This window comes from Cynocephalus volans, chromosome 1 (assembly GCF_027409185.1).
Source record: "Cynocephalus volans isolate mCynVol1 chromosome 1, mCynVol1.pri, whole genome shotgun sequence".
Taxonomy (NCBI): Eukaryota; Metazoa; Chordata; class Mammalia; order Dermoptera; family Cynocephalidae; genus Cynocephalus; species Cynocephalus volans.
Window position 1 is genome coordinate 5,129,310 of NC_084460.1, and position 23,762 is coordinate 5,153,071.

Here is a 23,762-nt window from a genome sequence, read left to right on the forward strand (position 1 = left end):
ATTTTTATAGAGCTCTGACTTTGAATTTTTCAAAATGGGCTTCTTTTGAGCAGATCCAGCTAGACAGCTCTCCTAGAATTTTTATTTTTATTTTTTCTTATCGCAGTATTTTAAACTAAAAATCAAGCATATGCCTCTTGACCTCTTCTTTTACACCATATACCTCACATAAATTCACAAATGTATAGAAACAGCTCTTCTAGTAGAACTTCGTTAGTTACCCATATTCTTCTGGACAGCCAAAAGACTGACAGTGACAGAATGAAGTCATTATTCTATGTGGCTCCTTGGGGACTGAGCCTTAGGAATAATTTATTTTCATGCTCTTGAAAGCTAAGAGGTATTAATCTACTTTCATAAATTGTTGGTAGACTTGATATTTTCCTCTGAAGTTACCGTTTTCTCCTATTCTGTACCCACAGAATTTTGATTTTCAAGAAACTACAACAAAATCCAACCCTCACAGTTCTCCTTAACTGTACTGAAAGTGTGGATAACACAGGCTGATTAGCTGCTCACTCGGCTTCTTCTTATTTTGATATTAACTGTATTTATTTTCTCTAGTTCTGGATAAGGCAAATGGATAAAATTCTTTAAATCAGAACTTAAGTATTACCAGAGCCTCAAGATTAGATTATGTGCATTTTTATATGTCTCCATCTTTGTACTGCACCCTTACCCCCAACACACACATGCACACACCCTTATATACTCACATGAATACTTAGCTCTCTTTTGTATGGTCCTGAAATCAGCAGTAGTACTGCATAGACAGTAAAATATAATACTTTTGATTGATTAGTGACTTCCCACTAAGTATATTTCAGAAAAGAAATTACTTGAGAAAGGTTTTTTTTAGTTTGTTTTTATGTATTAGAAATCTACATTTGAAATTATTGCTTGCTATTTCAGCTTGATTGAATAACATTTTTGATTCATTTTTGGCCCCAATACTAATTTTGGGAATTAGACATGATTTGAAGGACAGTAGGAAATAGGACTAAGTCTATATTTGATATTCAAAGCACACCAAATAGCAGCTTATTTTAACCACTGTGTTTCTCACATTTTGAGAAAGAGTTGTAAATGATGTACTCTTTCCACAGAATTTGACTCATAAATTGGAAAAAGCACTGTACAGTTCTGTCTTCTGGTTATGAAGCACTGTAATTTTATTTTAGGACTTGACACAAAGTTTCTTGGCTACGCCCCCTGCCACCATCACCCCAAACCCAAACAGCTTCCTTAACTCAATTTTTGCTACCAGCTTTGTAATTTGTTATTCAGTAACATAGTTTAAGATATTGTATGGACAGTAGAATCAGAATTTGTGCACGAGATCTACCGTGGCATTTTATGGAAGAGAAAACAAAAAAACCAGAGTAGTTAACCCTGAAGTTATACAGTAGTTGAGCCAAAGCTAATAAAATGGGGTTTTTACATTGCAACTCAGTTTTCTTTCTGTTATGTTATGTTCCTTGTTGGCTTACTGGCAACTGTTATTTGAAGGTTCCCTCTTCTTATGGGATTTATCTTGTCTTAAGCAAAAGTAGTTATATTTGGTATTATAACTTGCTTAGAAAATGGCAGGTAGATTTTAGTTTCACTTATGCCCTTGAATGCCATTTCTATAAACTGAGCTCTCCTTATTCTAGGAGATAATCAGTGCATTGTATGTCAAAGAAAGTTGGAGTTATATTACACTTTTTGTTCTCAGACTTCGTACTGAGGTGCATGTGCGTGGCAGTGGTGTTCTTACTAACCATTTGCTTCTTGTGTTGCCATTCCACTGTTTCCTGTGTGTGGGTGTCTGTCTTGCTATAATTTATCATTTGAGTTTCTTCTTCTTTCTTTTGATTTGTCTTATCACGGTCCTTTTCCATTGGGTTTTGGGTGTCTGTGTGTTTATGTGTGTGTCCCCTTTGTCCTTTGGCCATGCTGTTTCTCAGAAAGCCAGCCTCCTGCAGATTGTATCCTCTGCGCCAGGTTTCTGTCCCTGTACCGTCAGGGGGGTTTGTTTGGGACTTCCTGGGAAAGTGAGTGTGTTATGTAAGGCCACAGTCTTGTACTAAAGTGAATTGCTACTGCTGCTCTTGCTACTCCTGGGGCTTGCTGGGAATTTTGCTCGATCAGAATTAAAGAACAGCCAGTTATATGTCAAGTTGAACTGTACCTCTTCGGTACCATGCTTTTGTATAAAACCATTCTGTGTTCTCTCTGTTAAGGTTCTGATATTGCTAGTTGTAATTGTTTTAGTCTTTGTTTCTAGTCCATCTTTTACATAGTCGTTTTTATGCTAAAATGCCCTTTAAGTAGCCCCTTAACTGATGTAACTGTAGTGCCACACTGTAATTCAGCATGTTGAGTTCATTTCTAAAGGGTATTTAGCAGCCTTCTAAGTGCAAAAATAAAAGCAGATGGTTATAATCATTGAGCTCAAGAAAATTCTTGGTAGTCTTTGCATTTCATAGTACTTCTTATGTAAGCATCTCCAGTATTAAAAGATTTAGATTACATCCCAAAGAATTTCCAGACCTATTCTTTGTGGTCTAGAGAAATAAACACATTGTCTCTTCCTATGTTGGCAGAACAGAAAATAGCAGTTCCTGTTAGAGATGATTTACTGTTGTAACACTCTATTGGCATACTTCAGTTTTAAAAAGAGTATTAGGTAAGTCCACACATACATCTGCAAATATAAAATATTTTCCCCAGTTAATTCTAAGAACTTTTTCTAAATTCATATTCCATACTGTGGCGTGTATTGGCTGGAATTCAACAACAGGAGTAGAATATAGAATATATGTGTGTGCGTATTTATATGTACACACAAGTGGTCTTTAAAAAGTTCATGGAAAGGTTTGTATTCTCTTTTAATTTTATCTTTCCATGAACTTTTTGAAGTACCCTTGTATACAGAAACACACACGTATATATTAAGAGATTATTGTCTTGCATGCGAGCCTGTCAGGAAGGGAAGATCATGAGCAGCATGGAACTTCCACAGACAAGTCGTAGCTGTGGTTCACAGTCAGAATCTCTTCTTTCTCCTGGGGAAACCTCATCCATGTTTTTAAGATCTTCTAAAGAATTCAATTATACCCACTCAGATAATCTAGGATAATCTCCCTTACTTAAACTGGTTGGAGCTTTAACTGCATCAGTATCAGACCTTCACAGCAATGTCTGGATTAGTATTTGATTGACTAACTGGCACTCTGTGGCCTGGCCAAGTTAATACTTCAAGAAAGTCATCATCCAGTGGTTCTGAATAGAAAAAAGAAACAAACCATAGCTTCAAATGTCCTTATGTAAGTAGATAGACTTAGATTAGCCTCAGGAACCCCAAACGTAATTGAGAGTTGTTCTTCTAAAATAAGCATATTAGAATTTCTATTTAGTTTCATAATGAGTAGGCTTTTCTTTGGCACGGTGTTTAAAATATTTAGAGAGAGGAGTCATGGAGGCTGATGGAATTCTGGGAGTATGTTTTGAGGCTTGTGCTGTCCCTCTTAGCGACTACTTGCATTATGGCAATACACCGGGATCATTGCCTGTATACCATATATTGTATTTTGTTTTATAATTTTGCTTTGGTATTTATCTTATTACCTTTTTTTCCAATGCCAAAATGTCTAATGAATACACAGTTTAATGTTTACAGTAGAAATCCTCAGTTTTCCTCTGAGATTAATTTTATTAGATTCAACATGCCTTTTGTATTTAGAGAATGGCAGCTATCCTGATTTTCATATAATTTAGGTGTCAAGGATTGCCTTTGGTTTATCAAAGTTTAGAATTTTTAGTGATCTGAAAAATAATAGTCTGTTATTGTGTGATCTAAAGAATCAGTAGAAAAAATGTGGATTTATTATATTTCCCAATTTGAGGGAATGTAAGAACTGGGATTTTAATGGGTATGGACTTTATTTTGGGGAGTGTTTTGAATTTTAGCAGAGGGATTATTCGTGAGGTAGTCAGGAAAGACCTGTCTGACAAGGTGATGTTTTAGCAGACACTTGAGGGCACGGGGTCTATTCTTTAGAAGTCCTCAGAAGCCCTTAAAAAAACCCAACAACTTTATTGAGGTATAATTTATATACAATAAAATGCATCCATTTTAAGTTCACTGTTTGAAATTTGATGGATGTATACACCTGTGTAACCACTAGCACAATCAAGATATGGAACATTTCCTTCACTCCCCAAAATTCCCTCATGTCCCTTTGCAGCATCTCCTTCCAGCCCCAGGCACCACAGATCTGGTAACTACTTTTTAAATTAATTTTATATGTTATGCTTCAGCTCCATCCTTTGACCGTAGCTTTTAGTTTTCTGCTTTTCTTTTTTTGTTTTAGGTTTAGAGTAGAATAGATTATACCAGTCAAATATCCATTTCTCCTTCTAGGCTAACACAACCTTACGTTTGTGTAATTCCTTACATCCCCAGCTCCAGGAGAAGATCCTGATTCGCGTAAGCCAGTCAAGATAGTGGGATTGTCTTTTCTGATGACTAGTTATGTATCGAGCGTATGATGAGTGAGTGAGTTGAGAGAAAAACCACGGGAGGCTTCTGGGAATGATTGTTTTATAAAAAAAAAAGTCTTGCGAGAAGAAAGGTGACCCCTTTCTTTTGGACATCATCATGTGTGGATGTGATGCCCAGAACTGCTGCAGCTACCTTCTACCAGCCTAAGATGAAGCTACAGAGAGGCAGAGCTAGAGCCCGAATGGCCTATTCCTGAAACTACCTTGAGACTTCTTGTTATGTGACATAGAACATTTTCTTATTGTTTAAGCCAGTTTGAATCAGGGTTTCATGTTATTTGCAGCCAAACTGATACATGTAATTATATACTTATTTCCTACTCCTTTTTTTTTTTTTTTTTTTTTGCTTATAGTAGAAGCAATCATTTTGAAAAGAGTTAAAATTTTTTGATAAGTCAAACAAGGATCGAAGCTGCAAGAAGCAGAAGCAGCATGGGGCCCCTTTTCTAGTTTGGGGTCTCTTTTCTACTTTATAACTTCTAAATCAAAAAATAATTTCCTTACTCTTTTAATTACTTCCCCATCAGGAGTGATTCCCTCACTATGCCCATTTTGGTTCTTTTAAAGTAAGACAGTAATTTGATGATACCAGTTAAACCAGTCTTAAGATTATTCTACTCTGCCATAATTTTCAGATACGTCCATACAGGTTTCAATCCTTCTTTGACTTTGTTTTAGTCCTCTTTGTCTTCCTTTGTTTCTGCCCTCAAGCCCACCCCCACCCAAGTGCCTGGAACAGATCTCACCCCTTCATGTTTTGGGAGGGGCACATATAGCAGATTTTTTTACCCAACCAGGCAGCTACTTTAAAGGATATACAGTCATCCACCACACAACGAAGTTTTGGCCAGTGATGCACCACATGTACAACAGTGGTTGGAGTAACAGGCTATATGTCACATAGCCTACATGTGTGGCAGGCCGTACCATCCAGGTGTGTCTAAGTACACACTGTGCTGTTCACACAGTGACAAAGTTGCCTAACAGTGCATTTCTCAGAATATTTCCTGTCGTTAAGTGGTGCATGACTATATCTTAACCTTTTAAAAATAGATCTATATTATGACAGAAATGGCTATATTTCACTTTGAAACATGGGCATTGCTTTTCCCTTTTTTGGATTCAATGAGCAGTTCTTTTGCTGTCCTTCAGTAGGAGTGTTAAGAAGCAAAGTGGTACGTATTTTGGGTAGAGATTTCCTGAGGAACTCTACAAGACTTGTGTTTCATTTGTTCTGTATCAGGCAGATCTTATCTTTCTAAGAAAGATACTAAAAAAAAAAAAATTTTTTTTTTTGACTGGTAAGGGGATCGCAACCCTCGGCATGGTGTGGTCTGCACCATGCTCTGCCAATGAGTGCACCGGCCATCCCTATATAGGATCCGAACCCGCGGCCTTGGTGCTCCCAGTGCTGCACTCTCCCGAGTGAGCCACGGGGCCAGCCCAATACTCAAAATTTTAAATGTAGTTTGTTTAATAGTTATACTTTTAAATTTCAGCTACGCTTTCTTTTTGCTTTGTGACTTTTTAATTTGTTTTTGAAAAGGATCCTTATATAGATTTTTGTTATACAGATAAGGAGACTGAGGCCCAGAGAGGTTAAATGCCTGGTCCTAGATCACGTAGATTTTTGTTATACAGATAAGAAGACTGGGGCCCGGATAGATTTAAATGCCTGGTCCTAGATCACATAAGTAGGTGACAGCAGAATTGTGCTTAACAGTTCCAGGGTCTGTCTCTTGTTCCCTTTTCTCCCTTTGAACCTCCTGTGTTCCATTTTCATTAATGCCCCACCTCCTGGGAGGGGAGGATATAGACAGCTAGACAATTCAGAGACTGTTCACTTGAGGATCTTGCTGAGGCTGAAGACTTTTCCCATGTACTGGAAAGCCTTTTTATAGGACAGGTTCTTTGGAACTGGCATTTTGATTGCTTTGCTACCAGGTGCCAGTTTTCCACGTGTATGATACTGAGCTCTTCAGGACTCTGTCAGGACTTGATTAAGGGATGCTTCTGGTCCTAGGAGACTAAGATTCTAGCAATACAGCAGCTATTGTCTTTTCTTTTGTAGGTGGTGCTAGCAGAGACATTCTTCCACAGCTTGTCCAAATAGTTAGCAATTCCGGCGACAAGGATCCAACTCTTAAAGGTCTGGTTGAACTCTTCTGGGAAGTAATACTGAACATACCACAGGGGCCAGCCATCCCAATTAACATGGGCTCCATGATGTAGAGAAGGGACTTGTTGAACTTTAGACTCTTGGGTCTTTGGTCTTTTAATTTCTGAGACCAATATTAAATGACAGTGGCTTGGAAGGTCTTTTGGGTAGAAGGCTGACATGTAATTTTGGATCCTAGACTGTGAATTTCAGGACCTAGAACTTTAGATAGAGATACAGAATGGAGAGGGAAAGCTAAGATATTGTACTGCTACAGGACTATCCTGAGGAAGACAGGAAAGCTAGCAATCAGTTTTGTCATATATTATATATGTACACACACACACACACACACACACACACACACACACACACACACACACACACATCTCTCTCTCTCTCTCTCTCTCTCTCTCTCTCTCTCTCTCTCTCTCTCTCTCTCTCTCTCTCTCGGCCAGCCTTTGGGTAGTTAAAATGGAGGAAACATTGTTTTTCCACTTTGTGGTGGTTAATTTTATCTTCTTTGCTAACCAACTTTTCCAGACTTCATCTAGAATTCTTAGTTCTAGGCTTTTACATCATAATTAAATTTGAATTTGTGGACTAGCAAGAAAACCTAACCTGTATTTATAACATTATTTTCAAGGGAACTACATTCTGAGTTATAATAACGGGCTTTGTTTAAAAACTGGTATATGATCTATTCATACGACTTGGGCTACTTTAATTGATTTTTTTTTTAAGCAGGGATGTTCCCAGTTTGCTTAGAACTTAGACCCAAGGTAGTTAGCCCCTGAATTGCCAAAGCAGTAACTTTTAACCTTTCCTTGATAAGTGAGAGGCATCTGTACTTCTGTAGGTCAAGGATCAAAACACAGAAACAAACTATAACACAAAGAATGAGGTCCTTTTCCTGTCATGCAAGTACTAAATTTTAATCTGGGGTTATTGTTTGCATATATGTATGTGTAAGAGAAAGATAACTTTTCTGGTAGCTTTTGGAGAAATTAGGGAAGATAGGTGCTAGGTTTAAACTCAGCTTCTCAAGGTTATATGACTTTTTGAGTTTTTTGTTTTCTTTTAAAACTTTTACTAGTACCTGAAATTTTATGTAATAAAAATGAAGTTTTTAAAAATTTTTCATGAATCTTCTAAATGTGTTAGCAAACCTTAACTAGTTTATAGGATGGTATTTCCAATATTTGGTTTGATAGTCTTAGAAGATAATTCTTTTCTTACAAAATCGAAGTCAAAATTAGAAAATGAATGCTTTTTCCCCTCATCTGCCTTTTCTTATTCTTTTATGTTTGACTAAAACTTTCTTTCCCCTTATTTGTTTGTGGGAATCTGACCCCTTTTAACTATTACCTTTTTTGAAAAGAAAACTTTACTGACTTCTCTTCAGTAGAAATCTTTCTTCCCTTTATTTGTGATCTTCCTGGAGTACCTGCCACATTCTGTTCCGTGACTGTACATTATTGAGAGACCAGTAAATATATAGATAGATGTTAAAAAGTAGAAGTAGGATCATTCTACTGTCTGATTATATTTTCTCCCTTCCATGTCCCCATTACCCAAAACATTGAGACCCTTTAAAAACTTGAAAAGATGGAGATTCAATAGTCTCTTATATCCTGATAGTTATATATATTTTTTGTTTTGTTTTGTTTTTGGGTTTTCTTTGGTGCCTAAAGCTGATAGTTATATTGATATTATTATTTTTACATTTGTTTGTAGGTTCATAATATGTTTGTACATGTACATATATTCCCTAATATGTTTACATGTTTTTCTTTATGTAAAAGTGTGTGTAAATCCATGTGCATAAAATATACATAAAATATTCTTATACAATTAAATATAATTCAGGTGGATTACTTTTAGATCTTCAGGTTAAATAAAACTGTAGGTAACTTTTTCTTTTTTTTGGCATAATGAAATAGCAATCCTAACTTTGTTTTTACATTTTAATATCTCTGAAAATGGGATACGTGTACAAGTAATGGCATGGCATAATTTAATTGGCATAATTTTTTTCTTTTGTAATAATATATAAAGTAATGGTGCACCTTCTATCCTTGGTGAATTGATGTTAAGGACACATGTAAAGAGAGTGAATACCATTGTTTTGTTGTGTGTGAGAGTGGAAGAAAGTAGTATTTCTGAATTAACATTATTTTACCGTATATTCCATTTTAAATGTATATGTAGCCAAATTAATGCATTTATATTATAATTAGATATTTAACTGTTTTACGTACATACTGAGTTTGTTTATTTAGGTCAACCTAAAAAGTGTTTTTTTGTTTTTTTTGTTTTTTTCACCTTCTCATTGGGAAAATGGGCTTTCTGTTTGAGATTATTTTTATGTTGGTAACCCATTATATTCAGGTATCTATGGCGTAGTATAACCTGATAATGTGAGCCTGGGTGTTTAGTCTTTATATTTGTAAATATTTTTCCTTAAAAAACCCTGAATTGATTCTCAGTTTAACGTCTTCGGAGATCTGCTCTATAGAAATTAAGCTGTATGTAGCTTTGGTGTAAACTGCTATGTATTTCATGAGGAAAATTGTTCCTTAGAAAATAATTTTTTTACTTTTAGGTTTATAATTATGCATGTTTGACCCCTGAAGTACAGTGTCAGAGAGCTCTTAATGTAGTAACAGTAGAAGAGAAATGACTGGGGCTGCCTGCTGGTGATTGTGAGGAATCATATAGTGTGTTGTTGCTTGAGGGAGAGTGGTCTGTTTAAAATATTGAGAAAAAAAAACAAAAAAGGAAAAGAAAGATGTTAAAAAATTACAACTGAAGATGACTGGTTCTTTATCTGATCCTGCTTGCTTCAGCTTGCTTTTCGGGGAAGCTGCTTGTTTCTTCCTCCTTGATCAATTTCACTGATTTCATTTAAAAGTAGAATAAATTACACAGTCAATTCCTACTAGGTCATCTTCCCAAAATTGCTTATGGGCACAGCACTTTATAATTTCTTTATATTATGGTCTTATAGGAATTTATGTTTAGTGGCTACCTTAAGTTTTTACTTAAAAGTAAAAACATTAGAATCACATATCATGTGTAGAGTTTTTGTTCTAAATTTATTTCCCAAGAGTGATAGTTTGATGTTAAAGTGAAATGTGATTCATGAAGAATAAAATAGGTAAAAAGATCAAGTTGGTCTCTGTTGGCAGGAGTAGCTTAGTATATGTTTTTAAAACTGATTTACGCATGTCTTATATAAAGTGTTGCATCTATATGAGATTTCAGTTAGTGTCGTTGTTGACCTAAATTTATTTTAACTCCTGTATCATAACCAACAAAAATAAAAAAGATCATTGGCATCCGTCATTCTGAGATTGGCCTTTTTGCCTTTGAACGCTGTCTTCATTTTACACTGTTTTAAGTATGCTAAATGTCCACGGATTTTTATAGATTCTTGAAGAATCATCATAGAACATATAAAGTGTGCCCAAGTGAGATATCAGCAGACCTACATTCTAGTCCTGAATTTGCCGCTCACCCACTGAGTGATTGTGAGCAAGTCATTTTGTTTCCCCAGTTCTTCATCTTATATAGTGGGCATGATAAATCTTATCCTCCTTGCCTTTTTTTATCCTCACAGTGACTTTTAAAAACTTTGGTTTTAAGTACTGAATTAGACTTTTGCAACAAATCACTAAGTTTTAGAAAACATTAAAGTACATATTGAAATGGTGCTTGCATTCAAGAAATAAACCTTTTGTTTTAGATTCTTAAGGTAAAATTTACATTATGAAGGTAATCCAGATGGATCTGGCCTTTAGAAGTCTTAACTGTTTGGAGGATAATACTAATTTCAGTGAAATTGATTAATTTTTAAAAAGAAAAAACTGCCTGTTATTTTTAAAGGCAACAATGAACCATAAGGGCTTCATGCTATGTAGGAATATTAAGCATGGCTACTTTGCATCTCCTATTGCAAAGCAACATTGGAAATGAATTGTTATGTATAGAGCCATAGTTCTTGTTCATTATTGCCTTTAGATTGCACCATTTGAGAATTTTGGTAGATTTAGAGTGAGAAATATTGGTTGTGATTAGGGAAAAAAATTATTATTATTTGAGATAATTACTTCAAATTCTTATTATTAAGAATTATAAGATTATAAAATTATAAATTATAAAATATTAAAAATTGTATAAAATCATAAATTTTAAAAAATTTTAAAAAATTATAAAATCATAAATTTTATATATAAAATTATAATTATAAAATCATTTCAGATATTTTCAAGTAAATTAGAGTTCTGTATCCTACAGAATAACTGAAACTGTCAATGTTTTTCTGCTTTTGCTTTTGGATAATTTGGATGCTCTTAACAGAGTGCGGTAGATACAGGAGTAGTCAATTATAAGGTCGGTATATATAAAACTAAGCTAACTAAAGTTGTGAAATCACTTAATGCCAGTCCTAGCTATGTAAATGAGAAGGGGAGTGGCTAACTTTCTCTTCTTTTCCTTAGTGTTTAAGAAACTGTTTTTTTTTCTGTCCCAGGAAATGGTAAATTGTAGACAAAATTTTTCCTTTGGAAACTTTCAGTAAAGTACAATGGTGTAATCTAATGAGAAACTACACTTGTTGAGAGTTAAAAATCTGAATTTACTTATTTTAAGTGCCTGTGCAGAATCTGTGTGACCCTGTCCCTTTCTGTAATCCTGCCCTTTCTGTTTTGTCTATGTCCATGAATAATATTATTTCTGAATATTGTCCTTATTAATTCTTTCTAACTTTCTCTTTCGCATTTTCTTCCTGGATTTGCTGTTTCCTTCAGTCTCACCTCAAGGTCAGTATGCTTTTACTAAAACAAAGATAATGTAATTGAGCATTGTTTACTAACATTTTCTTGAATTCTGATAGGGAACTGAAGTGATAGAACTTATTCCAGGAAAGAGAAGTCTAGAAAGTGTGTAAAATATCAGGAGTATTAGGTTTATCAGAAGAGAGGATTCAAATGTTTGTGCTTTGAAAGATGGTGAGAGTAGTCAGAGAGCAAGAATCAGACTGACCGGGTTCTGACTGAGAGAGAAACGGAGATGAAAAGCCACCACGGGAATAAGGAGAAAAAGAAAAAAATATATATTGTTTTAATTTGATTAAAAATTAATTAGAGACATTCTGACTATTCAGCAGAGTAAAGTGCAGCAAGAATGATGGAGGGAGTGTTGCCACGGCCTGTAGATTTACGTAGAACCTTTGAACTATTTTTTGCCTAAGACAAACCTTCACACGTACACCCTTTAAATCTTGGTTCCATTTTGTGGTTCTGCTGAATGGTAGGACGACTGATAATAAAAACAATAACCGCTGCTGCTACTCATGTGTGCTGGAGGCACTATGTTAGATGCTTTACGTGTTCTGTTTCAGTTGATCATCTCAGCAACTACATAGAGAAATTTATTATTTTCATTTTTTAGGTGAAAAACACAAGTACAGAGCCCATTAAGTAACTTGCCTGTCTTCATTAGCAAGTAAATAGTAAGAGAAGATGCGTGAGATAATCAGAAACTTTCATTTTTAAATTATTTATTTTGCATATGAGCTATGGCAATGTAAGTTAAAGTGTGAAAATTTCTGATAGGGTTCATAAAATGAGCATGTTTAATACCATATGCATTTTACCTAGCAACTATCTTCTAATAATAATGACGTATGTATTTGCTGTTTTTATAAGCACCTGTCTCTTTGATTCTCACAGCAGATTATTATTATGATGAGGAACTAAGATTAGGGGATGTGATTTCTCTAGAATCAGCCAACTAAGTGATGATACTTGGATTTGAAGCCAGATCTTCTCATTTCAACCTCAGGACCCTTTATATTATGTGCACTCTACCCTACAAAGTAGAATATGAGCTATGGAGCCCTAGATTGTTTGGATTTTCTCAGGCAGATTTTTCATCTGTAAAATCGGGATAATTGTATAATAAAGTGTCATAAAGATTGAATGAGTTAATACAAATAGCACTTCCAACAGTATAAGGCCAGGGTAAGCAATCAGTAAATGGAGCTATTATGATTACTCCTTCTTGCCTTTTTAATGTACTGCTGTTTGACCCATTATATTACAGCATGATGTCATGCATTCCAGGTTCTTTAAAACACTGTACTATTCTTATTGATTCATACCAGTATTAATAGAAGGTGCAAATTACATTCCCAGTGCAAAGTTGTATATGTGTAGAAAATGACAAAAGAACACATATTCTCTGTAATTCTCTGCTTACCTTTGAGGTGCAAAAATTTCTATTGTAGGTAGAAAGGTGAAGTTGAGGCTTAGTTGGAAAGAGATTCTTCTCCCCATTTCTACTCCCTGAAATTTCTTCTTTACGTTTAACTATTGGACCTGAATATTATTTCTGAAAGGGTACCTTTACCTTTGACTCATTTAAAAATAAAGTTTGTGTGGGGTGTAAGTATGTTAAAAATACAAATAAACCCTTCTTTCATGAATTACTTACCCTAATCTAATTCATATAGGAGGCTCTTCAGGCAGGTTTACACTGTCCTTTTCCTTGTCCCTTAGCCAATAACCCCACCTACTTTACCAAGTGAATGGAGCTTTAAGGGTCTTTAATGCATCTGTTTATTCCTATCCCATGACATTAGCACCAGAGAATGAATACAAAGAAATAATTTTATGTATAGATGAAAATATATAATTTGGTTCAGAATTCATCCTTTGGCCAAATGTCACTCAGAGATGAAGGATATAAATGTCATATCTTTACTCTCTTTAATAGTTGGGTCTAAACAAATTGATCTTAATGTTATTACCTATGTTTTACTTAGCAGTGACTGTTGCAGACTTGTTTTCAAAACAAATGTTTAGAATCTGTGAGATACTTCCTAAGTACCAACTTCATTAAGACCAAAGTCCCTATATTTTTATGTAATAAAAGTTAAATACTTTATATCTTGTTCAAAAACATTCCTATTGTTATATTCCTTTTAATGGAGTTCGATGAAAGAGTTCTACATTGATTTCTAAAATCTAACTTGGTCAAATGTATATTTCTCTGATTGCATAGTTTAGAAAAAATTTTTTTTACATTATTGACAGATTTCATTAAGAAAAAGCACTAGTCCCTAAAACCTTATAAGTTGTCATTCATAAAAAGAGACAATTATATTTTGAAGGGCTTTTCTCATTTTTTAGCTAAAGTGCTTAAGACTTTATAAGCCCTAGAGCATGTCTGACCCTGTAAAATCTGTCTACAAGGAGTTTGGCTGATAGGCAAGAGTTTACAACCTAGGAGAATGGTCTGCTGTTATTTATACTTTTTGATTCCACTTTTCATTCCTTTGGCTTTCTTAACTTTATTGTTTAAGAACGTGTTTCTTTATTTATTTTCCTTTCAAGCAATAATATTGCCTAGTGTTTTTATAGTAGCTCACACAAGCAAATATAGCCATACCCTCTGTTAACATCTCCTGAAATAATAGTGTACTATTTTGGATGATTGATTGGTAGGGAAAAAAAATGTGCACAGACTTGTGCTGATATTCTTAACTCTTCTACTGAAAAGTGTTTCATACTATCATGCATGGAGAAGTAGTAAACATTGTATTTCTAAATAGCAGTTGTAGATGACCACCTGGCATTCTGTAGATGAGCTGAAGATGGCAAATTCAATAGAGAAAGGAGGAAAGACTAATTTTAAAGTGGGTCAAAATTTGCATTTTTGTTGTATTGCCAGGTTTAGCAAATAAACATATGGGATGTACAGTTAAATTTGAATTTCAGATAAACAATGAATAATCTTTTAGTGTAAATATGTCCTAATATTTATAAGACTAAATTATTATTTGTCATTTATCTGAAATATAAATTTGACTCTGTGTCCTATATTTTATTTGACAAACTAGGTTATGGCATTCTCTATAAAACCACTGAAACAGATGTCTAATTTCTAATTAGAGCTTTACACTATTAAAATGTTCACTTCAACTCATAACAACTGTATGAAATGGATCACATTTTCCCATTTCACAGATCAGAAAATTGAGGTTCAGAGAGATTATTTACTCTGAGTCTTAGCCACTAAGTGGCAGAATCTAAAGTACAAATCCAGTTTTTCTGATTTCACCTTTTTCATATACAGTCAGCCTTCCATATCCATGGGTTCCACATCTGTGAATTCAACCAACTGTGAATAGAAAATATTTGAGAAAAAAAAATTGTGTCTGTATTGAACACGCACAGACTTTTCCTTATCATTATTTTCTAGACAATACAACATAGCAACTACTTACATAGCATTTACACGGTATTAACTGTTATAAGTAATCTGGAGATGGTTTAAAGAATACGGGAGGATGTGCATAGGTTATATGCAAATACTGTGCCATTTTATATCAGGGACTTGATCATCTGTGGATTTTAGTATCCGAGGAAGGTCCTGGAACCAATCCCCCATGGATACCGAGGGACAATGGTACTTTACTTTTCTCTATTTCTTGTTTTGTGATGGCTTTGTGAAGTCCAGAAACAATATGCAGATTATAGTACCTTTTTACATATATGCTTTTTAGATACTTAGAGTATGGAGGTGGAGGGTGGGATTACTTGTATTTTTTGTATGTATAGAATCCAAAGAAGAAAACTGCATGCAGCTCTTCCTCTTACTTGGCAACTGTTGACAACTTGTGTTCTGGTTTTGCCTTCTTTTGATTATTATATTCTAGGACTGTTTCGTGTGGGAAATTGATTCGTACTGAATAAAATCATGATACTGCAATCAGCAGTTAAACTGTTATGAAAACAGTCTCATGATGGGTTTATTTCCAAGGGGGCTATTCATGTGCATTGTTCCATATGATTATCACTATATGTGGAATTCACACAGTTAAAAGAAATTGTGGTTTTATGTACAAAGTTTGGGATTTTTTTGTAGCATTTTTTTCTTTTTGATCTAATTCCTAGCTGAGAATTGCTAGTCTTTCACCTGTTGTATGAGATAACCAAGTAGGCTGGTTTATTTGTTTATATGTGTTGTCCTATTTATTCATTAGCATTTTCAGCCTTGCTCAAGGAAAGCTCTACAACACAACTTATATTTTAGGAATCAGATAATGTGAGAATCAAATACTTTAGAACAAACTTTAATGCCTTACAAATTGAATGGGAGCTTGTTAAAATGCAGTTCTTATTTGATGGGTTTGTGGGCACCTGAGTTTCTGCATATCTGAAAGCTCCTAGTTGGTACTGATGCTGCTGGTCTGTTGAGCACGCTTTGACTAGTAAGGCTTCAGTGAATTAACTTTTCTTTTTTAAAATTTTATTATGTAGATATACATTGTGGCTGATTATTGTTGCCCATCACCAAAACCTCCCTCCCTCCTCCCTCCTCCACTCCCCCCTAACAATGTCCTTTCTGTTTGCTTGTCGTATCAACTTCAAGTAATTGTGGTTGTTATATCTTCTCCCCCCCCCCCCCGGTTTTGTGTGTGTGTGTGTGTGTGAATTATATATTAATTTTTAGCTCCCACCAATAAGTGAGAACATGTGGTATTTCTCTTTCTGTGCCTGACTTGTTTCACTTAATATAATTCTCTCAAGGTCCATCCATGTTGTTGCAAATGGCAGTATTTCATTCGTTTTTATAGCTGAGTAGTATTCCATTGTGTAGATGTACCACATTTTCCGTATCCACTCATCTGATGATGGACATTTGGGCTGGTTCCAACTCTTGGCTATTGTAAAGAGTGCTGCGATGAACATTGGGGAACAGGTATAGCTTCGACTTGATGATTTCCATTTCTCTGGGTATATTCCCAACAGTGGGATAGCTGGGTCGTATGGTAGATCTATCTGCAATTGTTTGAGGAACCTGCATACCATTTTAACATTTTTGGAATAGATTTTTCTCCTTTTTAAAAAATTCACAAACATTTAATATTGTCCTTATTGATTTTCCTATGCTAGGCCATATTTGAGCTTGTTATAAAAATCTACTTTCCTGGGTTTCAGTGTATGAAGGTGACCCTTTGCCTCTGTTACAGGCCCTCTGAGGTATCATATTGGCTTGGGTACAAGACACAAGTTAAAATTTCAGAATGTTAGAGCAAAAGCACTGTTTTCATTGGCACCTGTTGCCTTGTTACTTACATGTATAAAAACATGTTGAGCAGTGTAACGAAGTGACAAGAAATTGAGGGTGAGGCAAGAGAGAGTAGAGTCCCAAACTTCAGAACAACTGAATTTACTGCTTGGGTATGGGTTATACCTTTGCAGAAACCTTCCTTCCAACCTCCACTTTTTGTTATCATGCTTTAAGTTCTCCAAATTTGAGATTGTACGTTGGGAGAAACAGATGAGGAAATCAGTGACCCTAGCTGGCAGCTAGCAGATCTCCAGGTGATTTGGTTTATTTGCATACACATTGGCATTGCTCTTTCTTTAAGAAAAAATTTTTAAGCTAGAATCTTTATCCACTGTTGTGTTTCCTCTGTTGGTGAAGTTGAATTCATTTATTTTAACCATCCATCTCTTGTCTGGGTTGAGTGATTCCTGAGCATGATCGCAAAGATCATAAAGTAGTTTATTACTTTTTGCGTGCAGTTCACATTTAAGATACAAGTGTAATCAGATTTAGGAACTTGATCTCTGTCATAGACAAGAGGAAATGCATCTGTTTAATTTTTTCTTCACTTCATTTTCCTTCATTACAGTGGGGTTATTTTGTTTGTTTCTGTTGTGTTTGGGATATTAGCTACCAATGGCTACAAAAGGCATTTTAAAGATGTTATAGCTATAGATGTTTGATCTAGGTATTACAAATTTCAGTGTTAGTTATTATGAGTTTGTAAATTCAAAAATCACTGCAGTTTGTTAAACTTAAGTATTTTGAAAGTGGTAGTAAAAGATGATTCCCTTCAAATGTGATTTTTAAAATTGAGATGTTAAAAGGAAAGTTCTTTGCAGATGACTTTCCAGGAGAACTAGAAGGAAAAATAATGGGCTTGGGGGAGTGATCATAGTGATATAGCTTAGATAAGATAAAACAACTTGTATAGAATATACTTGATTTAAAGGAAGTTAGTTAAATATAAACCATACTAGCTTGCTTGTTCTCATCTTTAGTTCAGATTATTGATTCAGCCTTAGGATAACTTGATTCTTTTCCTGCATTACTGTGAAAGCTATCTAATACCCCCACCCCAAACTCTTCCCCTGCTCCAATTATGATTCCCCTTCAGTGTGTCTTCCAAATTTGGGGAAATCTAATTATGTCACTTCCCTACGTAAGTCTTATACACTTGATTAGTGTCTAATTATTTGGCTGTTGCTTACCTTTAGCTTTCTTTTTCTGTCTTCTGTTTCTCCAACTTGAAGCTGTAGTCATAATGAACTGTAGGGTTTCCCAACATAACACATTCTCCTTTTCTTCAGGCCTTTGCTCACAGTGTCCTCTCTTCCTAGTACTTTATCTCCTGCTTAGTAACTTGGACTAATCCCTTAGGGAAGTTTAGATACCACTTTTCTGGGAAGCCTTTCCTTATTGTCACTACTGCCCTTACCTCTAGACTAGGTTAGGTCCCTTTCCTGTATACTCTCTTAAGGCAGAAACTATTTTTATTCATGGAATTATATCCCCAGTAATAGCACTTAACCAAATATTTTTCTATTTAATGAGTAATGAATATGTAAAAAACTTAGCAGGCTGTCAAAGCTTAGACAACTGTGGATCCTCTTACATCCTAGACCCCATTTTTTCCTGGGCAATACCGTAAGCATATTTTTTAATTGCTTGGTAATCCTGATTCTACCCTTTGGTGAGACTAGTCTTCTTTACCTTCTTTACTTGTAACCTAGTGTTTGGTCTAGTTTTCTAGCTTTAAGGTAATTTCTTCTAGATGTAGAATTTTTCCCTAACTCTTTCTGTCTAAAACCTTTGGCTTCTTTTTTGGCTGTCTGCATAAAGTGAAAAAAAAATCATAATGTCTTACATTTATACAGTATCGAATAGCATAGAATGTACTTTCACACTCACCATTTAATGTAAGTGAAAAGATAAAGTCTATGGAAGACCTAAAGGTTCATTCTGTCATACCCATCATTTCAAGTGGAGAGAAAATTGTAGTTTTTTAGAAGGCAAAGTGCATAGAAATGCTACTAACCTTAGATTTGAAGCTCATTTTCAGAAGAGCTCAGTTGAAAAAATGAAATGAATCAATATGAAAATGCCGAGAGACTTACTTCATTGGATGTACTACCCTTTTGGAAAGAGGAAAAAAAAAGAAAAAAGCACTGAAGGATGAAATTTCTTAGGAACAAAGGAAGATATGCAATTAACCATGTTAATGACATCCTGGTAAGATAACAGTTCTATAGAGCAATGGGTTTCTACCTTCTTGTTTATTTTATGTGTTATGTTAACCATCTTTATTCAATATTTGGTGTCAAAGATCTTCCCAAGTCAACAATTTTTGCTCGTAATCACTATAACAGAGAGGTTAAGACTATAGTAGTTGCAGTCACACTTGGGAATGAATACCACTTCTGTTATGTCTAAAACTGTGATTTGGGGCTAATTACTAAATTTTATTGAAGGTTTGGTCTTTTCATCTACAAAGTTAATAAAACCTTGTAAGAATATTTTGAACAAGATAGGTGCATAGTATATATCTAACAGTGCTAGACTTAGATATAAACATATAACACATAATATTAGCACCAAGGTCAAGGGTTCAGTTCCCCGTACTGGCCAGCCACCAAACCAAACCAAAAATCATTCAAACGTCCTGCCACCTCCCCTTTTTCCTCCCTCCCGCAAAGAGTGAAGAAGCACATTCCATGATTATCTGGATTTTAATATTTGGGGGATGCAGATATTTAAATTTATATACTAATATATAATAAAGTGAATGTGTACATATACGTGTTTGGGATGGGCAGAGGGGAGACAGGATATGTTGCTAATCACTTGAAATATACCAAATCCTATGTTAAGCATGTCCGATGCATTATCTTATTTAATCCTCACAACTCTATAAGAGATGGACATTAATCCCACATCATGAATTAAAAAGATAAAGTAAGGGCTGAGCCCGTGGCGCACTCAGGAGAGTGCGGCGCTGGGAGCACAGCAACGCTCCTGCTGCGGGTTCGAATCCTATATAGGAATGGCTGGTGCACTCACTGGCTGAGTGCCGGTCACGAAAAAGACAAGAAAATAAATAAATAAATAAATAAATAAATAAAAAAGATAAAGTAAACAAAACTCTGAAGCTTAGATAGGCTAAAGATCACATAGCTAATAAATGGTGAGCCACTATTTAACCCAGAGCTCTCCAACCCACAAAACCCTTGCTTTTAACCTCTCCACCTTGTATTCCTATCAAGGCTTCTCACATCCCTGGAAGACCTTGAACGTATTCTGAAATTTACAAATTTAACATGTGAATTTATGGTTTTGTATTTTCATTTCAATCAGTATTCCAAATAATCTGGGTAAATATCTTTAAATAGCATGTGTAGTTTCATCCATATTTATGGTTATGGTCTCATGGTCTTCAAGTATTACTACCATAATTGTCGTGGGATAGTGATAAAAGAACTAGGTGGACCTAGTGCACAATGTTGCTTTTATACCAAGCAAAGTTCAAATGATGTCTCTAATCATTGTATGAAGCAAACTTGTTTTTAGCAATTGGACAAACAAAGGTTTTAGGACAATTGAGTCTTCTTATGACTCAAAAGAACTTGGACAATAGTAGTAAGTACCATGAGTGCATTGTGAGCAGTGATTTAACTGCGTATTAAATTAATATAGGTACTTTGAATTTCATCATGTTTTAGTTTTCCTTGTATTTAATTTGTAAACCCTAGATTTAATGCTTGTGTATTTTAAAGCATTATAGTTTATCAACAGGGGATCTAGAAAATACTTTCCTTTACAATTATACTGTATTAGGCTATAATCCAGATGCAGACCCTTCGGTTTATGGGGATGAAGTGTTTAATTCCATTTACAGGAGTGCTGGAAAGCTTTTCCAAAATGCTGTGTTTTAGGCTTCATCTTGAAGAATGAGTACATTATGCTTGGCAAAGACAGGGTAAAGGAAAGGGTAACAACATTAAGACATCTGAAAAGGCAAGTAAACAAACCCCAAAAGCATGAGATAGTAGTAGAAATACAGGTGATTGTTAAGAACCTTTTGTGCTAATAGAGAGAATTTGGATTGTATTATATAGTCAGTATGAATCCAACAAAAACAAAAAACAAGGGAATATGAACTGAACTTTTATAATTCAATCATGAGCATACTGAATTTTTGTAAATTAAATCATGTTTTACATAAAATCAGAATCTTATTGGCTAAGGATCCATTGGAAGTGGAATATAAATGTTTTAAAATGAAAATAAATCAGAGAAAAACCGAAATTTATAAGTTACAACTTTTTTTTTGCATTCCTCCCTCCCTCATTTCTTGTGTCCCTACCTCCCTTCTTCTAGGCCCATCCTTTATTAATGAAATCAGAAACTTGTAACTTTATCCTTCCCTCCCATTTCACTGGGACACTTTAGTGATTAACGATCTTCTGCCTAATGGATTTAGTGATTTTCATTGTATTTGAACCAAAATTTCTCAAGAAAACCACTTAGGTTTTCTGGTCACTAGCATTTATTTTCATCAGGAAAAAAAATTGTTACCATTATCTACTTAATAAATCTGCTTTTTAAAGCAATTTTATTAAAGCGTTGATTCCCACAGTTAGTCTCTACCTATTACCTCTACATGATGCATGTTACAATGAAATGTCCAAGTTAACTTAGTGTATGGATGGCATACTATTTCTGCATTCACATTTTCATGGGCTATTGCATAGTATGATTAAACTGTAGCATTCACAGCATCCATCATTGACATAGCCTGGGGAGTGGGGACAGTAAGAAGAATAATATCTACAAATGCACTTTTTACATGGGAAGGGGAAACAAGACAACGGGAAATAAAACCATATTGTCTGTTCATGCTAGTGTATTTTCTTAGGTTGTGAGGTCAGCAACCTCCATAGGTCTGACTTATACCAATAAGGGTTGAATCCCTGGTTGATACTGTGAGGCCTGAGGCATATAAACAGAAAAAAATGAAAGGGAGATGAAAATTGAAGTAGGAGTATTGGAGAAGAATAAAAAAATTAAGGAAGAAAATAATAGAGGTGGGACAATAGGTTATATATGTTTATTTCTCTTACTACAAACATTTTACACAAAAGCCTAAGGTTGCATGTCCTGTTTTACACAATGATAGAAATTAAGATAATGCTTAAAATAAATGGATGCCCTTCTCCATGAAAATGCTGGATGCTTTCCTCTGTCATTAAGGACAAATCGGGAGAAATCCAGAAGTGAGCAGCACAGAGCAGCATTTCTGACCACCTGTTTTTTTAAAGAGAGAAAAAAGTTGACTATATAGTTACTCTGTCATGTCATAGGTGCAAAAGACCAAGTCAGTGTTTTTTTTTTTTGTATTTTTATTTATTTGTTTTTGATATTCAAATCAGGGTAATTAGTATAGTTATCAGTATACAATGTAATTAATTTTTGTGGCCCTTTACCAGTTTTCCCTTTCCCCCGCTCCCTCTCCCCCTTTCCCTCTTCCAGCACCCCCAGTTCTGTTCTCTTGTTCTAAGGCAGAGATTTTCTTGGTTTTCTGTTTCTCTACCACACCTTTAGATTTCTTGGCACAATATAGTCATAGCATTGTGTCATATCCTTGGTCTGTTTTTTCAGGCTTTATAAATTGATTTTGACTATACCAGCAATGCTGGATCCTTATCTTTTCACGATTTGGGAAGCAGACAGTGACTATTTTAGAAAACAACTCTACAAATTATAGTGTGGTATGTGAGATTAGGTTCTCTGCTTTTCTTTTTGTCTGGTCTGGTGCTGTTCCTGGGCAGTGTCATTTCTGTGATTTAGGGGCAGTGTCATTTCTGTGATTTAGGAGACTGTGTAGCTGTTCTGGCTAGAGTGAACCTGCCTCTTTTCTTTCCTGTGTATTAAAGTATGTGGAGTTGATTATAACCTGTCAGAATTCTCCACCTTGGTTTGGTGATGCTGGAAAATACAGTGCATCTCTGACCACCGCTTCTTCCAGCTCACTCACTCTAGTTGTCTCCCACTCAAACAATACTTTGACCTGATTAGCACCTCGATAGAACAACTTACTACTGTTTTTGTTTTTAATAACTCTTACGTCCTTACACTCCCTTCCTTATCTGGCTCAAATTTCATGGTCCAGCACTATAATCACTCCCTTCTAAACACCCTTTACTTATTTGCTTCTCTCTCTCTTCTGTCCAGTTTGCTTTGCAAAACCACAATCCTGATTTAAAACAAGCATCTACCTATCCTGCCTCTGCATTGAACAGCTGCATATTACTGGGGGGAAAAAATCACACAGCTGTTCTAACTGGTCTCATGTTAAATTTATGGCCACAGATATCAAATGTTATCCTAATTTTTTTACAAGTAAGCTTTTTAAAATATTTCTTTATTTTGGGGCCATAAAACAAGTCTTAGTACATTTTAAAAGACTAAGATCATAGAAAATGCATTCTCTGACTATAATAACAGAAGGAAACTTAGAAAATTCACAGATGTATGGAAATTAAACAACACTCTCCTAAATAAACAGTGGGTAGAAAGAAAAATCACAGGGCAGTTAATACATTGAGATAAAAATCAAAGTGCAACATATCAAAATTTATAGGATGCAGGACTCATTCAGTGCTTAGAGGAAAATTTTTACTTGTAAAGACCTATACAAGAAATAAGAAAAATCTCAAATCAGTAATGTAATCTTTTACCTTAAGAAAATAGCAAAAGAAGACCAAACTTAACCGAAAGCAAAAAGTAGGAAATAACAAAGATTACAACAGAAATATATGAAATAGGGAATTAAAAAACAATAAAGAAAAACAACAAAGCCAAAAGTTGATTCTTTAAAAAGATTAAGAAAAATTGCAAACCTTTATCTAGACTAAGAAGAAAAGAGAAGAATAGA

General features: G+C 34.9%; 1 protein-coding gene across 15 annotated transcripts in view; it reads left to right on the plus strand.

Annotated features, from left to right (window-relative positions):
• Positions 1 to 23,762, plus strand: part of ERC1 (ELKS/RAB6-interacting/CAST family member 1) — a 523,885-nt gene that overhangs the window by 185,579 nt on the left and 314,544 nt on the right. The window lies entirely within an intron of this gene.